We start from the raw sequence: 17203 nt of genomic DNA on the forward strand, positions 1-17203 counted from the left end.
CATTGTACTCGATGACTGACCTAATGAGGGAAGAGTAGAGGCAGACAATGACCTCTTTCTTCCTGGATGCAAAACCCTTAGTAATGAGATGTGCCACATAGAAGGACTTTCTGACCACAGTGGCAATGTGGTGATCAAAAGAGAGGTTGCTGTCAACCTGTGTTCCCAGATCTCTTATAACGTCTTCTGTGTTCAGTGAACTACCATCAGTGTGGTAATTCATGGGAACTGGGTGTTTCCCAAAGGAGATGAAGACACATTTTTTGGCATTGAGCTTAAGGCCATGGTTCTGACACCAGTCGGTCACAGTGAGGCCATTCTGTAGGATGTCAACATCACTTGGGGAGTTAATAATAGTTCCCAACTTGCAGTCATTTGAGAACTTTGTCAGCCAGAGTCTCTTCATGTTGGTCTGGACTTCAGAGAAGTAGATACCAAACAGGAGAAGACCCAGGACCGAACCCTGTGGGACTCCACTTGTGACCAATCGGCAGTCTGACTTGGAGTCAGCTGCTTTCATACTGTGGGTTCTATCTGTGAGCCAGTTTGCAACCCACCTTGTGATATAGGGGTTGATGCCAAGCTTAGTGAGTTTTTCCATGATTCCTGAGTGGGGAATGGTATCGAAAGCCTTGGCCAGATCAAGGTAGGCTGTATGAACCACCTTGCCTTCATCCACAGCTCTGGTGACTGACTCAAAGAAGTCGACCAAGTTGAGCAGACATGATCTACCCTTCACAAAACCAAACTGTGTAGGATCCAGAGTTTGGAGATTCCCTACATCCTTGTTTATTAGGTTCATGATGATGCGTTCCATAGCTTTACATATCAGACTCATCAGGCTAATGGGGTGATATTTCCCAGGGTCTGTAGTCACCCCTCCTTTGTGAAGAGGGATAACTGCAGCAGTGTGCCATTCGGCAGGGACAAAGCCTAAGGTGAGGCTGTGATTGAACAGAGCACACAGGTGAGGTGCCAGTTCACTCTGTAGTTCATGTAGAACACAGGCAGGGATATTGTCAGGTCCCATAGAAGCTGTATTCTTGGCCTTGGACAGTGCTGTTTTAACCTGTGCAGCAGTAGTACTGGGTGCCTGGCAATCTACTGGTATTGTGATTGGTCCTTTGGGGGGGGCAAGTTGGCACTGAATCTGTCGGCCAGTATACTGGCAATATCTGTTGGCTCGGTATAGGAAGTACCATTGTGCAGTAGCTCAGAGCAAATCTGGGTATTGCCGTGGAGATTCTTTACATAACTTTAGAAGGCCTTGTGGTTGTCTTTACTATCTGCTGCAATTCTATTTTCATACCTAGCTTTAGAAGATTTAATGAGGGATCTCAACTTTTTGTTAAGGCAGATAAGGGAGTTTTTCCAGTCTTGCGACTTCACCTTATTCCACATCAGTTTCCTCCTTCTGTTGTAGAGTTTATTTATGTCAGGGGACCACCAGATTGGCTTCCTTTTTTTGGAGGAGAGTGTCTTGGTTTTATTGGGTATGGCGAGATCCATACATTTGTGTAAGTGTTCGTACAGTGCATTGGTGTACGATTCTGCAGTCACGCAACTATTCTCCATTTGGATGGGTGCGGTGAAGTTAGCCACCTCTGTTTTTAGGATCCCAAAGTTAGCTTTGGAGAAGTTTTTCATGGTGGTTACCTTTGCTGGGGGTGTGGGAGGGATGTGGATTTCTAAGGTGATTAGTTTGTGGTCGGATCTAACCAGGGAGGAGCTGACTAATGGTGTAGAGCAACGGTCTCCCATGTTAGTAATGACCAGGTCAAGGATGTTGCTACCTCTAGTGAGGGAAGAACAAGCTGGTCCAGGACATTAGAATTAATGAACTCCAGGAAACATTGGGCAAGTGTATTGGTACATGAGTAGTTTACCCAGTTGATGGAGGGTTAGTTGAAGTCACCTAGTAAGAGAGTGTTAGGTTGGACCGTAATATTCTCCAGGGTGCTTAGGAACATGGAGTGTGAATCTTGGGATATGGTTGGGGACCTATAGCAGACTATGACCTGAATCACTGTCTTACCCAATGTTAGTTGCACCTGAAGTATCTCTGATGCATTATGTTGGGCTACCAGTCTGGAGGTGTGTGCATCCTTTATGAATATGGAGACACCACTGCCTTTGGAGTTTCAGTCTAAGTTCTGGGGCTGAAAGGTGAGGAATGAGTTATAGCCTGGTAGTGCAGGGGTGCTTTCTGCTACCTTGAACCAGGTCTCTGTTACAGCATAAAGGTTGATGTTCTCCATTTTAAGGAGTGCCTCGAGTGAGTGCATTTTGAGATTTAGACTTCTAGCATTAGATTGCATTTGTTTGTAGCTGTTACGGTGATAATTTGGTCTTTGGAGCACTGCCTAAAAAGGCACTGTGGGGTGGCAAGAGCCTTGGCTAGGGGTGACAGATGCAGGCCATCTCTGGCAAAGCATCGACATCTGTCAATCATGTCATCTCAGGCAGACAGATACTGAATCCCCTTGGAATGACACCAGAAACATAGCCAGTTGTTGAAATCAATCATTTTCTGCTTGTACTGTGGTATCATTCTGGGTGATGGTAGGATGCTGCTCAGGGCTGGGGTTATACCCACCTGGGCTACATAATCCAAGATCTCCTCCATGTCTCTTTTCATGTAGTCCAGGGAGGCATGTCTCAGGTCGTTCACACCCACATGTACAATGACAGAGTCATTTTTTGTACCTGTTGAGTGACCTGAGTGCATGTGTTGTGTCAGATCCTGGCACCTGACAGTCAGGTGACTGTTACTTTCTCCTTATTCAACCTAGTGAGTGGGACGTCAGTGTGCCTTACTATCAAGTCACCTATGACTAGCGTGTTGGGCATGCTGTTTTGCTTAGGAGCTTTGGTTGAGTGGCACACTGTTTAGGAGAGTTATGTATCTCATGATTAGTGTTGTGTTGTCGTGGTTGAATGTGTTTCTGCCTTGGAGGGCTCTGCTGCTTGGGTGGATTTTTATTGAGAGCCTCCGCAAAGGTGGTTGTGTGGTTTGTGTTTTTATGTGAAGGCAGTGCTGGTGTGTGTTCCGGAGGGCTATGTGTTCCATGTGGTGTGGTGCAAGTGTTGATCTTCTCCTCTTGACCAGCTATTCTGGTCTTGGCTGGAGTGTGCGTGGCTTCCAATTTGGATATACAAGTGCATCTCTTGCAAGTCTGAGTGTTGGAAGGTAAGAGGAGAGGATTGTCGGTGTACATGAGGCAGTTGCTACATTGCCTCAGGATGCCCAAGCTCACCAGGTTAATAGGAGAAAGCACAGGGAACTGACCTTTAGACATGCCTGGCAGGGTGGGCATCCATAATAAGTACTAGATCTGTTTCCTTTTAGAACATTTAGTGCTGGCAGCACTTGTGTGCTACAATAATTGCTACAAGAAGTCTGGTAAAGTGCTAGACTAATAAGCTAGTATAAGTGCAGAAGAGGGGAGAACTAGTAGATCTAAGGGAAAAATTGAAGAACAGGCTCTGGCACCACTCAGAAGCTTTCAAACATTCCTGGATACAGCAAGTCTGTATCTGGACTAGACTAGTTAGAGGAAAGATGGGAAACAAGAGCAAACATGGGCTGTTAAACCGGAAAGTTGAGAGAGATGGAAAAACCTCCCCAACTGTCAATAAACTACAATTTCTGGGCCAGGAACCACTCCTCTTGTGGTAGATAGGCTACCTAGTGCTTTCCACTCCCAGTGATAAGCAAAAAGGCTTCCCTCCAACACAGAAAGGTATGGGGGGCTCAGAAGCTTACAGTCTTGGACACAGCAAATCTGTATCTGGACTAGACTAGTTACAGGAAAGGGGGGAAGCAAGCACAAAGACAGGCTTTAAGCCAGAAAGTTGAAAGAGATAGAAGAAACTGTCCAAAAGGCCAATAAACCACAAATCTGGGCCAGAAACCACTCATCTTGTGGTAGATAGGCTACCTAGTGCTTACCACTCCCACTGATAAGTTAGAAGGCTTCCCTCCAACACAGAAAGGCTTGGGGAGGCTCAGGAGCTTACAAATAGTCTTGGATACAGCAAATCTGTATCTGGACTATAGTTACAGGAAAGGGGGGGGGAACAAATGGAAATGTGGGATTTTAAATCAGAAACTTAAGTGAGATGGAAAAACTGCCCAAATGGCCAATAACTACAATTTCTGGGCCAGAAACCACTCCTTTTGTGGTAGATAGGTTACCTAGTGCTTACCACTCCCACTGATAAGCTAGAAGGCTTCCTTCTAGCACAGAAAGGCTTGGGGGCTCAGGAGCTTACAAACAGTCCTGGATACAGCAAATCTGTATCTGGATTAGACTCGTTACATGAAAGGGGGGAAACAAACTTAGAATTCAAGGTTAAGAATCTAAGTGAGTTGGCCTTCACAAATGTTCTCTCTCTGTTAGGTAGAATGAACTAATGACACTAGACTGGGAGGAGTATCCCACATCAAATATACAGTATGGGCGGGCAACTATAAAGCCACCAAGTAAAAAACAACACAACAACAGAGAGGAGGGGTGGGGAACTATTACAGCTACTAGCTGTAGCCACTAAATAAAAGTTTCAAACAGATAAAGGAGCAAGGAGACTCTAGAGAATGCTTTTAACTGCAAACAAGTCAGTTATATGATACCTGACTAGAACACAGAAACCTCAAAAAATCATAAATGCACAGAAAAGCACGGATAGAGCACTCACAAACAGAAAATACAACTCTCAGTATGAAAAAGCAGTTTACAGTTAAGTAATTCAGTAAACATGCAAATGGCATAATGAAACACTATCTAGCAATGAAAAATACAGTTAAAACAGTACATAAATGCAGTGTAACAGTAAAAAAGCTTTATAACAGTGCAAAATGTACTAGATTAACTGCATAGCACAATTATAAGCGTTACAGAAGTGCAATGCAATGAAATAAGTGTAAAAAATAACTTATCCTGCTCTTGGAATCTTAAGGAATTTCTGTTTAGTCTCAGTAATGAATCACAATCCACAGCCTGGTAAATACAAGCTTGGTGCTGCACTTCTGATGTGCCATCCTTCAGATGATATGTTAAACCAAAGCTCATTTGCCTGAGCTGCTGGGAATAGATTTTTAAAATCCTCTAGCACTTAATGTAAGACAAACTCTATTTCAGTAGTGTCCTAGCTAAATTTCTCTGTAATCTGTATAATTCTTACTGAAGAGATCCACTTCCTAAGGGTCATAGTCCAAGTGGGACTAACCTATTCACCAAAAATAAATATAATCTATCATATAATACGTTTTATTTTTAATTTTCATTTACTTAGCTATTTAACTGGGTGAATGGGCTGATCTGAACACTCTTTTTAGCCATAACCTATGCAAATTAGACAAATCAGAGTACATCCAAGGCTGGTAACATGGGCAAAACATTATTTATTTATTTACTCTTTGTTGACTGGGTTAGTCTCACTAAACAAATGGCCTCTTTTCAGAGGAGACTTGAGATGATATTAATACTGACTAGGAGAAATTAACTTGGCAATAGGACACAAGAGTGTCATAGCAAATGGTGCTAAATTTGATTAAAGAATGGTGACATCTGAGTCTTACAGGATCAACACTGGTGCCAGTCCCTTTTTGTCTCTTCTCTAATCAAAATTCTGCAGAGAGAAGAAGGACAAGTTTACTTTCTCTTTGACACAAAAAACAAGGAAAGGAAAACAAAGATGGTAAAAGATGAAAAAGAATGAAGAAGAAGAGAAGGAGAGAGAAGAACTGCTAAAAAAAAAAAAAAAAAAAAAAAAAATAGCAAAATATAAGTTCAAAATCTAAAATCTAGAAGAATATACTTACTTATTAAGAAAGGTACAAAAAAAAAAAAAAAAAAAAGAAAAGAAAACAGGAGTCATATAGCCAGTGCGCTAAAGATATTACAGTATTTACATATTTCTTATGATGTCCATCATTATGGGAAATGTTCACATTTCTCACAGTAATTTCCATTTCAAAACACAAAAACTCCTTAGGTAGTTAAAGGACTTCAGGGCAAAACCAGTATGAACACTGAAGAAGAGTTTTGAACTCAAAAGCTCTGCTTTGTATTTTGTGTTTGCTTTCATTAAATTTTGGGCATTGGACTTCTAGTAATTTTCATTTCATCTTACAAAAATAACCTTGCATAGCACCAATAAGGCAATTTCAGTGGAGTTTTAGTCAAATCCAAAATCTGCATTCCATGTTCGTGATTTTCCCCCTTTATGAAATAATTTACACAAGGCTAATTATGACCTTATTAGTTAAGTGGCATGCTTATAGTGTGGATGTTACTACAGGATTATGGAACAATTTCACTAATGATGTCTTAGGAGGAAAAAATCTCAAAGCAAAACAACAGCTTTCAGAAAAGGTAACAGACAAACCTCTGTCAGGCAAACAAAATCTAGTGAAAATATGTCATTATCTTTTGTGCCAGTTATGTTGGCATAGTGTGATAAAGCCCTGACTATGATTCAGGTGACTTAGGTTCACCTACTGGCTCTGGTGTCTGTTGGAGCTGATAAGGAAAGTATTGAGTTGCCATAATCCTTTGGAGGATAAATTGCAGATGCAAATTTGATCAGAGCATGAGGTGTACTTTTGGCTTATCAAGTTGCTTCATGATAGTGGCCTTCATCATGGGCACACATACGTGACCACTTACATCGAGAAGATAGTGACCTAAAAGGTGATATGGGTTGCACATCCACTATCTGTGGTATGGGGGTTAGGAACATACCAGCTAAACCCCTAATGGCTGTCTATATGACAACTCCTGAATTTGACTCTCATCCATGAGGAAGAAATGGACTGTCTGTAGCATGGGAGGGCTGTTGATTATCTGGCAGCAGGGGAGGAAAAAGGACTTGGAAATATATTTAATTTCTTCAGAATGCATTGATTGTAGATGCATAAAAAAATTTGAAATGAAGTACTATTTCAGATGAGAATGACACTATTACTTAATACCATTTTTTGTTTAACATTTCAGTTTTGGTTAAGACTTTGTTTATTAACAAAAAAATCTAGTTGTATGCTATGATTATTCTACTGTGGCACCTAATCTCCATGCTCACTGTTCAGTTTTTTAGAGTCATGACTAGCATGCCACACTGACAAGCCCCTAAGGAGGGCAAAACATAAACATGGCTGCTTCTGTGGGATGTTGCTGTATTGCATTAAATCAACATGTAGGGGTATGTAGCACTGGTTTTCTGAGTTGAAATGGTTATTAATGAAGTAAATTTGCATTGTGAGATGTTTTATACAATTTCTTTTAGCTAGGAATTTTAATGGCTGGAGGTTATTATCTTGTGATATTTTTTATGTTGCTTCTTGCTAAAGATAAAAAAGCAGTGCAACACTATAGCAATGAAGGCCAGTGACATATGGGGATGTAAATGAACAGGCAAAAACACTAGAAAATGTAAGATATTTATCTCTCTCTCTCTATAGGCAAATTGGAAAAAAAACTTCGGTCCCACCAATCAGCGTTGTACGACACAATGATCCACGAGAAAGTAGTATAACTCACGGTTTATTCATCGACATCAAACCAACATTTCACAAAACATCACGGACAAGACTGCCAGGTCAATATGAGAAGATAACTCCACACATCAGCCTGCTACATCAAACATAGATCGTGCATAACAAAAAAAGACGCCAATATGACACAAGTTTAGCGCTTTCAACCAAGTAATTGGTCTTCCTCAGAACTAAAGGGAAAAAATCATCAGTAACCCTTTAAATAATTTTTTTGGCGCCAAATACAACTTAATTGTGTTTTAAAGATACACTGCAATATAAATGATGCTATTGTAAAACCATTGCTGTCCATGTAAAAAATACATATGCTTATGCATAAGAAACATACACTCAAACAAAACTAATATAAATAGATATGCAGAATATATAGAAGACTCAGATGTGCAAAATAATATAAAATGTACTAAATCGATCAGGTTAGTAAAAACTTAAAATGTAAGGTGTACATCAAAACGTTTGCCATCTCTTTATAATTAATGGGTATTGGTTAAATATTGAATGAGTAAGATCCTGCTATGATGGAAGAAGTAGTATCATATGTTATTAGTCAATGGGGTATCAAATATAAACCTTTACTGGGATCAGGAGATATTCAAAATAATCCCATCCTTCAAGATTATGGAGTTAATCCTAGTTTTCAACGAGCTTGCATTATACCATATTGTTTAGGTGCAGACAATATTAAAAGAATTATTTTTAAATTCTGGCACTTGATAAGCAATGATCAAGCTCTAGTTAATGTATTAGGTACACAACCGAAATTTGTTTATAGGATGGGATGTAATATGAAAAAACTCTTGGAACAACATCACTTGGTTAAAAGAGGGTGTCAGACTAATAGTAGAAAGATTACTAATAGGAAGTGTGGTTTTTGCAATTTTTGCAAATATATGTCAAGTGAAGATAAAATACATTTGAACAATGGACATAATAGCATTATAAAGTGTCAATCTGGTAATTGTAATACCAAACAGGTTATATACCTGGCCAAATGTGAAATTTGTTCAGCGTTCTATGTAGGTAGAACCGAACGTTATTTGAAAAAACGCATTTACGACCATATGTATAGTATTAGGTGTAAGGATACAAATAACGCTTTATATAGACATATAGAGGCAATGGGTGTACTACACACTTTTAAATTTATTATTTTGGAAGTGGTTTTAAACGATCCCAGAGGGGGTGATCTAAAAAGCCTTATAGCTTTTAGAGAAACTTGGTGGCAGTTATATCTTGATGCCACCAACCCACCGGGCCTCAACGAATGCATTTCAATTAAATCATTACTTTTGTGAAATGATCTGTGAAATGTTTTATGAAATACACCACTTTTTTAATATTTTTTTAATATTTTATTAATATTTTGTGATGTGTTTTATGAAATAATTTATGAAGTATTTTGTGAAATACATTACTTACATGCAATATTTTATGAAATGCATTATCTTTATGCATTATTTTTAGAAATGCATTATTTTTTTAGAAATGCACTATTTTTTTAGAAGCATTATTTTTATGAAGTTTTTTACGAAGTATTTTTATGAAATGCATTATTCTTATTAGTCTCTGCATTCTCACTATCCTCATTTTATTGATTGCATTATATTTAATACATTTAGGTTCATAGGTTCATAGGTTCATAGGTTTATACTAGGCTATCTGCCCTAAGGCATTTATAAGCCTAGCCCAAATTATTGTGGCTTACGCCACCCCTTATATGAAAAAATACTGTGCCCATTAGTTTGTTGTGCCTCTGTCCAGCAGTGACCCAGAGATGATTCCCGGAGTAAACCTACGATCTCCCATCCACAGGTCTAGATTTCTCTTGAACAGAGTCAGCGAGGTGCTCTGCCTCACATGGACCGGGATTTTATTCCACAGCATAGGGAGTCTCTGAGTGATAAATCTATCCCTCCAGCACGTCCTATTTATATCCGTGCTAAGGTTTAAGTCGCTTGCTCTAGTGGTTTTGGTGGATTTGGAGTTTTTGAGGTGGAGCATGTCCATTAATTCCGGGTTGGACATGGCCTTGTATGTCAGGCACATGTCACCTCTGAGCAGACGGTATGCGACTGAATAGAGCTGGAGTTTCTTCAATCTGGCAGCATATGACAGATTTTGGAGTCCCTTTATCCTTTTGGTGAGGAACTTTTGGGGTCTCTCCAATTGCTGCAGATGTCGGGTGAGATACATCCCGAATGGGGCATTGTACTCGATCATTGGTCTGATAAGTGAAGAGTACAGGGGAACAATGACCTCACTAGATCTGGATGTGAATCCCTTCATGATCAGGTGGGCAATGTAGAAGGTCTTTCTAACCACTTTAGCAATGTGAGTGTCAAAAGAAAGGCCACTGTCAACCTGGGTCCCCAGGTCCCTGATAACCTCTTCTGTGCTTAGTGGATTGCCACCTATATGGTAGCTTGGGGTTACCTTGTTTTTCCCGAAGGGTATGACTATACATTTTTGGCGTTTAACTTCAGGCCATGGCTCTGGCACCAGCTATCTGTTTCTGTGAGTCCCTTCTGAAGGATATCCGTGTCCGATGCACTTTCCACTATGGCCCAGTTTGCAGTCATCTGCAAACTTTGTCAGCCAAAGTCCTCCCATGTTGGCCTGTACTTCTGAGAAGTAGATGCCAAACAATAGGGGCCAAGGACCGAGCCCTGTGGGACACCACTTGTGACCGGCTTGGAGTCTGACACAGCGCCAGCAACTCTAACCCTGTGGGTTCTGTCCTTAAGCCAGTTTGCAACCCATCTTGTGACATATGGGTTTACATTTAAGCTGGTAAGTTTTTCTACAATACCGAGTGGGGTATTGTGTCGAAAGCCTTTGCAAGGTCAAGGTAGGCTGTATGGACTGCCTTTCCTCATCAATGGCCTTGGTGACTATTTCAAGAAGTCGACCAAGTTCAAAAGGCATGATCTTCCCTTGACAAAGCCAAACTGGGTCGGGTCCAATGTCTGCAAGTCCCTATATCTTTGTTTATGAGCTCCATTATGATCCTCTCCATAGCTTTGCAGACTAGACTTGTTAAGCTTATGGGGCGGTAATTACCAGGGTCCGTGAGGCGCCACCTTTGTGGAGTGGGACCACAGTTGCCGTCACGCCACTCCTTGGGCACGTATCCTGTGGTAAGGCTGAGATTAAACAGCTGCCTTATGTGCGGGTTTAATTCCTCATTTAGCTCGTGTAGCACACAGCCGGGGACACCATCCGGTCCCATTGATGCTGTGTTTTTAGCTTTAGAGAGAGCAGCTTTCACCTGCGCATTTGAGATGTCCGGGAGGCTACACTCGGCTGGGATAGTTATCTCTCCTTTAGGGGAGGGGGGTGAAGTTTGCACTGAACCTGTCTGCCAGTATGTTGGCAATGTCTGTGGGTTCAGTGATTTTTGTATCATTTTGGACTAATTCTGAGCATATCTGTGAGTTTCCACCCAGGTTCCTAACATAGCTGAAAAAGGCCTTATGATTGTCCTTTGAATCCATGGCAATTTTTCTCTCAAAATTGGCCTTAGTTGATTTTATGAGTGCTCGTATTTTTTTACTAATAGTGATCAGGGGTGACTTCCCTTTTATGGATTTTGTTCTATCATGTAATAGCTTTCTCCTCTTATTGTAAAGTTTGTTAATGGCTGGGGTCCACCAGACTGGACGTTTGCCCTTTTTGGAAAGAGTCTTGGTTTTATTTGGGATTGCCTGATCCATGCAGTCCTGGAGGTGTTCATAGAAGGCATTTGTAAGGGCTTCCACAGCTTGGGTTGTGGTTTCCTCTGACTCAGGGGCCTTGAAGGATACCACACCAGTCTTGAGTAGTGTGAAGTTTGCTTTAGAGAAGTTCTTCACTATGGTCTTTTTTGTTTGGGGTGGGGGCGGGATGTGGATTTCCAGTGAGATTAGTTTATGATCAGATCTCACCAATGAGGGATATACTTCGGTGTGGAGCATTTTGTCCCCATGTTTGTGACAATGAGATCTAGTATATTTTCTCCTCTCGTGGGAACAGTGACTAGCTGTTCCATGGCATTTGAATTTATGAACTCCAGGAACCGTTGGGCTAGAAAGTTAGGGCTTGAGTAATGTTCCCAGTCTATATTCGGGTAGTTGAAGTCACCCAATATGATGGTGTTTGGAGATACATTTATACCCTCCAGTGTCTTCAGGAAGGCTGTGTGGGGTTCCTGAGTTTGAGAGGGTGGCCTGTAGCATGCTACAATTTGTAGAGCAGTTTTGCCTATTGTTAGTTGCACCTGGATGGTTTCCGAAGCTTCATTTAATCTATTGGTTGTATTGTATTTTTGATGTAAGGATTATATTATTCTATTTATTATTATTTATTAGCTAATTTTTTTATATCTCTCATTTTATATATATATTACATAGAATTTAAATATGCAATTTCATACAATATATCATACTTTTTATCACTCATAAAATGTATTTTACAATATATTATGCACATATATTTACAAGTCCTGCCGATTTCATTTGTTTACATATACATTATTGAATTTTTATATATTAATTATATTTAATTAATTTTTTATAACATTAATCGAGTCATATATTTGAATATTCATTCACATATAACAATTTTTATCAATTTTGTTAGAGTTTTTATTATTGTTTTATTTTAGATTATTCTCTTATTACAGTATTCGCAAGAGTGTTATATTATTACATCCATTTTTACTCATTCAATACTTACCCAATACCCATTAATTATAAAGAGATGGCAAACGTTTTGATGTACACCTTACATTTTAAGTTTTTACTAACCTGATCGATTTAGTACATTTTATATTATTTTGCACATCTGAATCTTCTATATATTCTGCATATCTATTTATATTAGTTTTGTTTGAGTGTATGTTTTTTACGCATAAGCATATGTATTTTTTACATGGACAGCAATGGTTTTACAATAGCATCATTTATATTGCAGTGTATCTTTAAAACACAATTAAGTTGTATTTGGCGCCAAAAAAAAAAAAATTTATTTAAAGGGTTACTGATGATTTTTACCCTTTAGTTCTGAGGAAGACCAGTTACTTGGTTGAAAGCGCTAAACTTGTGTCATATTGGCGTCTTTTTTTGTTATGCACGATCTATGTTTGATGTAGCAGGCTGATGTGTGGAGTTACCTTTTCATATTGACCTGGCAGTCTTGTCCGTGATGTGTTGTGAAATGTTGGTTTGATGTCGATGAATAAACCGTGAGTTATATTACTTTCTCGTGGATCATTGTGTCGTACAACGCTGATTGGTGGGACTGAAGGTTTTTTTTCCTTATTGGTATCATCTCCACATCCTTTATTCTCTATAGGCAAATTGTAAGATTCTGGTGACAGAACTTTAAGTTCTGGAGACATTATTAGAATAACAATATAGACATGATGTGTTTAGCATCAGGGTTTTATGTTGATTTAGCTATTTCAGCAACATCCTTTGAGACTCTAAGTAAGCACAGAGAGTATGTAGAAAATGTCATGGCATTTGTATAGCTTAAAAATAAATGATAGTAAATCAGAAGTAATGATTAACAACATTACAATGTGGAAAATGTGACAATTAAAATGGATGAAGATAATATGGAGATATGGTTAAAACAAACCAATCTAGGCTTTTTAACTTTGAAAAAAATGGTCATCATACTCTCTCTCTTTATATATATATATATATATATATATATATATATATATATATATATATATATATATATACACATATGTAAAACATGATATGTGTGTGTATATATATACAGACATACATATATATATATATATATATATATATATATATATATATATATATATATACACACACACACACACACACACACGTATGTAGAGGCTAAAATAAAGATGGTATATTATGCAATCACCTGAGTGGACAGAATGCTGGGTGGAACAAGCTTAATACCTCTGCTTGATTGTTTATGTACAAAAATAAAGAGAGAGTCATAAAACCACCATAGAAATGAATGAGAAAGGCACTATTACTTCTTCTTCTTCTTCTTCATCTTCTTTTGGCTTTTCCCAGTTAGGGGTCGCCACAGTGGATCACCAGTCCGCTCATGATTGGAAGTGGAGTTTTACAGTGTTGAGTTGCCAGCCCGGTGCCCAACCTTCCACAGAAGGCACACACACGCACGCACTCACACCTAGGACCGATTTAGAGTGTCCGATCCACCTACAGCATGTCTTTGGGATGTGGGAGGAAACCGGAGCACCTGGAAGAAACTCACGCAGCCACAGGGAGGACATGCAGACTCCGCACAGAAGGCACCCCAGCCGAGAATTGAACCGGAGAACCTCTTGCTGTGAGGTGGAACGCTAACTGCTGCATCACTGCGGCCACCCAGAAAGGCACTATTACTACCAAAGACATTTCCACAAACCTGTTTAAGGTATGAACATGGGATAATATCAGAGAAAGCTGTCGCAGATTGTAGTCTAAAAGCAAAACGGACGCAATTAACGAGTTAAAAAGCACAAATTTATAGTAGAAGATGAGAAAGAAATGAATGAATGTGCCAAGATAGCTACAGGTAAAGACTCCCATTAAGAAGACTGGACTCTATTCCAAAAGTGTACTGTTTCAGGTACCTACAGAAGTATGTAATAAAATATAGTAATTTAAGGGAACAGTCTACAACTTATTTAAAAATAATTGTATTAAGAGAGAATAAAACACATCACGCACAAAATCAAAACACAATTTTCAAAAATATTTAACACAGAGCTGTGTGTGAAAACAATGCAGACCACATAGAATATTGGGGAGCAAACTGTGGAGATCTGTAAGTCTGATGTGCCGGAGAGGAATGTGTGCAATCACAGAATTAGTGGAGGCAAAGTACCCCAAGATATCCACATTGTTCAGACAGTGAGGAAAACTTAATTCATGTTTTTATACATTGTTCATTTTAAGGGAAACTAAGAAGGCATCTTTAAAAAAAAGTTTTTGGAAACTGGAGATTAGATACAGAGCTAGAAGCCATATTGCTTTTCATTAAAAAAGAGGACTGCTGTCAACTACCTTAAATAAAATGCAAAATATTAGGAGAACACTGGGAAAAATAGCTAAATCTGGAATTTTGTTTTATACGTGTTTTAATGATTTCTATGTTTGTGGAGATTTCGCATTGTCTATCACAGCAACAAGTGTTAACATAATGAAAATGAACTAAAGTGAGCCAAACATGAACATGAAGAGAGAAAATTTAGAAAAAAAATGAAAGGTGGTGTATAATTTACATCATAAGCCATTAGCGAGAGAGAGAGAAAAGACATTATTTAAAGCAGAGCCACTGGCTTGAATTTTTTATTGACTATCACTGCAGAAACCAAAGGAAAAAGTAGCAGTTTATAACTATGTTAAAGTTTTAGCTTATTCACAAAAGAGATTCTTACTTCCCTGTGATATATATGTTGCCTTTAGTTTGGTGCATATTGCCAATGATTGAAAATATTATAATTTTGCTGGTGATTAAGGTATATTAGATGGAACTGTATTTTGCATTATATTATCGTGTCAATGCTTTCATATGGGACAACAGTAGTTCATAGTCATTGGTATCTGCATGGTTTTAACCCCGTGATGATGATGATGATGATGATAGTAATAATAATAATTTAGTTGAATTTAGATGGTTAAATGAAGTAGTCCTGGATACAGTAACATAAGCAAGTAATATTGTCTAAAAGGGTGGGTGTTTTGGGGAAAAATGCACACTCAGGGGTGTCATGAGGATTGATGCCACAGGCAGAGAGCCTCTACACTCCCTGGAAGGGTGTTATTTTAAGAGTAACACTCAATCTGTGGGGCATTATTGCACTTAGACAATGTAATTTTCATGTAAAATTGTTTCACATTTGCTTTCTTATTAGTACATCATTTTTTTTATATTTTTGATGTAAAATAATTCATCCACTTAATGTTTCAAACTTGCTATATCATATGTAATTGTTGTTGGAAGATGTATTTTACATCCAAAATATAAGTAACAAGAGTAATGTAAAAGAACACACACACACCCAACACACACAGATATGCATGCAGAAGCAGAGACAGACTCATACACACATGCACAGAAACACACACACACACAGCAATCACAGCCACTTTCTTCACTGAATATAGTTTACCTGTCATTGTGGTCAAATTAATGAAAAAAACAATCATACAGTACAAAGCATTGCACCCCCCCCCAACCCTGCAGCTGTCCCTGATTTTGCAGAGCATCCCTGTTTGGCCTCCTGTGTTTCTGGTAAATTGCTGATGATTACAGTTTGTCAGTAAAGGGAGACATTATAACTTCATACTTCCTGTTGTTCAGATAATACATGCTGATGAAAAGCCTCTTTGGGTCTGAATTCTTAAGTAAAAAATTTGAGAGGCATGTGCTCTCCCTCACTCACTTTATGTCTCTTTCACACACACACACACACACACACACACACACACACACACACACACACACACACACACACACACACACACACAGTTGATTTTTTTAAAATGTATTTTTTCACTTTGCTGAGCATGGCTTTCTAAAACTGCTCCTAGTGAAGTGCAAATAAAATAGCAAGGCCTTGTACCTATTACTGGGGTTAATTTTGCTAGTTGATTTTTTTATTTACCTTTTTTTTTTTATTTTATGTTCACTAAACAGCAAAGCTGCGTTTATCAAGCATAAAAAATGGAGTCTGTTTGCTTTTTTTTCTGTCCAAGCTTCACGGCAGCTTACTATACTAGTGTGAAGCATCAGACTTGTTTAGTCTCTGGCTATAGCCAGACCAGAGCATCTTGGCCCACACTGCCTGGGCCTAATGTCGGACAGCTGAAACAGGGAAGAAAGCGGCATGTGTACGTACTCAGTACTAACTCTCTAATTAAGATCTGTAACTATTGCCTTACCTCACATATGTTCTGTAACAACATGACTATTACCAAGTGAAACAGAGATGCTAATACCACAAGCCATTGAAATGCTGGATGTGTTTACCTCATGCATTACGACTGAGTGGTAGCAGATTTTCTGTGGAAAGAATTTTGTGAAGTATATTATATACTAGAGATCAAAAATGCCTGAATGACTGCCTTCCCCCCGGAGATGGGCATGCCTTTCCCTTCCTGCCATTGGCTCAGACACCTGAGCCTATGTTTGTACCGGGTTGCCTGAGCTACAGTCAGGGATTTATCCCTCTATACCTCTGTATTGGCTGAAGAGAGGGGCTTTAGTTATGTGTCTTTTCTGCTGGCTCTGCATGAAACCAGCAGTCACTTCCATACCAAGAACTAGCTGGCAGGTGATATTAATAATATCTGTGTGCCTACAAGTTCAGTCCATTGGTTAGAATGCTCATAGCAGTTTCATGGGAGAGCAGGCAGGGTGTGTAAAATCACAGTCCTTGTACTGTTTTACATTGGTGGTAGCATTCAGAATATACTGCTTACATACTGTACTCTATTAAGGAATAAGGGACTCTGTTCTCTTCCATTATCCATGGTGTATTATGTCACATCGGACCATGGGATACATTCACAGTGGGATGCAAATTCAAAATCACCTAAAAGATATATGAAGTTTAAAAAATTGTGTGTGTTTATTCAAACAACAATACATCTGTATGCAGGG

At 39.0% G+C, this 17203-nt stretch overlaps 1 protein-coding gene across 1 annotated transcript in view; it reads right to left on the reverse strand.

The window, feature by feature from the left end:
* Positions 1 to 17203, reverse strand: part of LMLN2 (leishmanolysin like peptidase 2) — a 457833-nt gene that overhangs the window by 342560 nt on the left and 98070 nt on the right. The gene's annotated exons all lie outside the window — the stretch shown is intronic.

Source organism: Protopterus annectens, chromosome 16.part0 (genome assembly GCF_019279795.1).
Source record: "Protopterus annectens isolate FY-2018-M chromosome 16.part0, PAN1.0, whole genome shotgun sequence".
Classification (NCBI taxonomy): Eukaryota; Metazoa; Chordata; order Ceratodontiformes; family Protopteridae; genus Protopterus; species Protopterus annectens.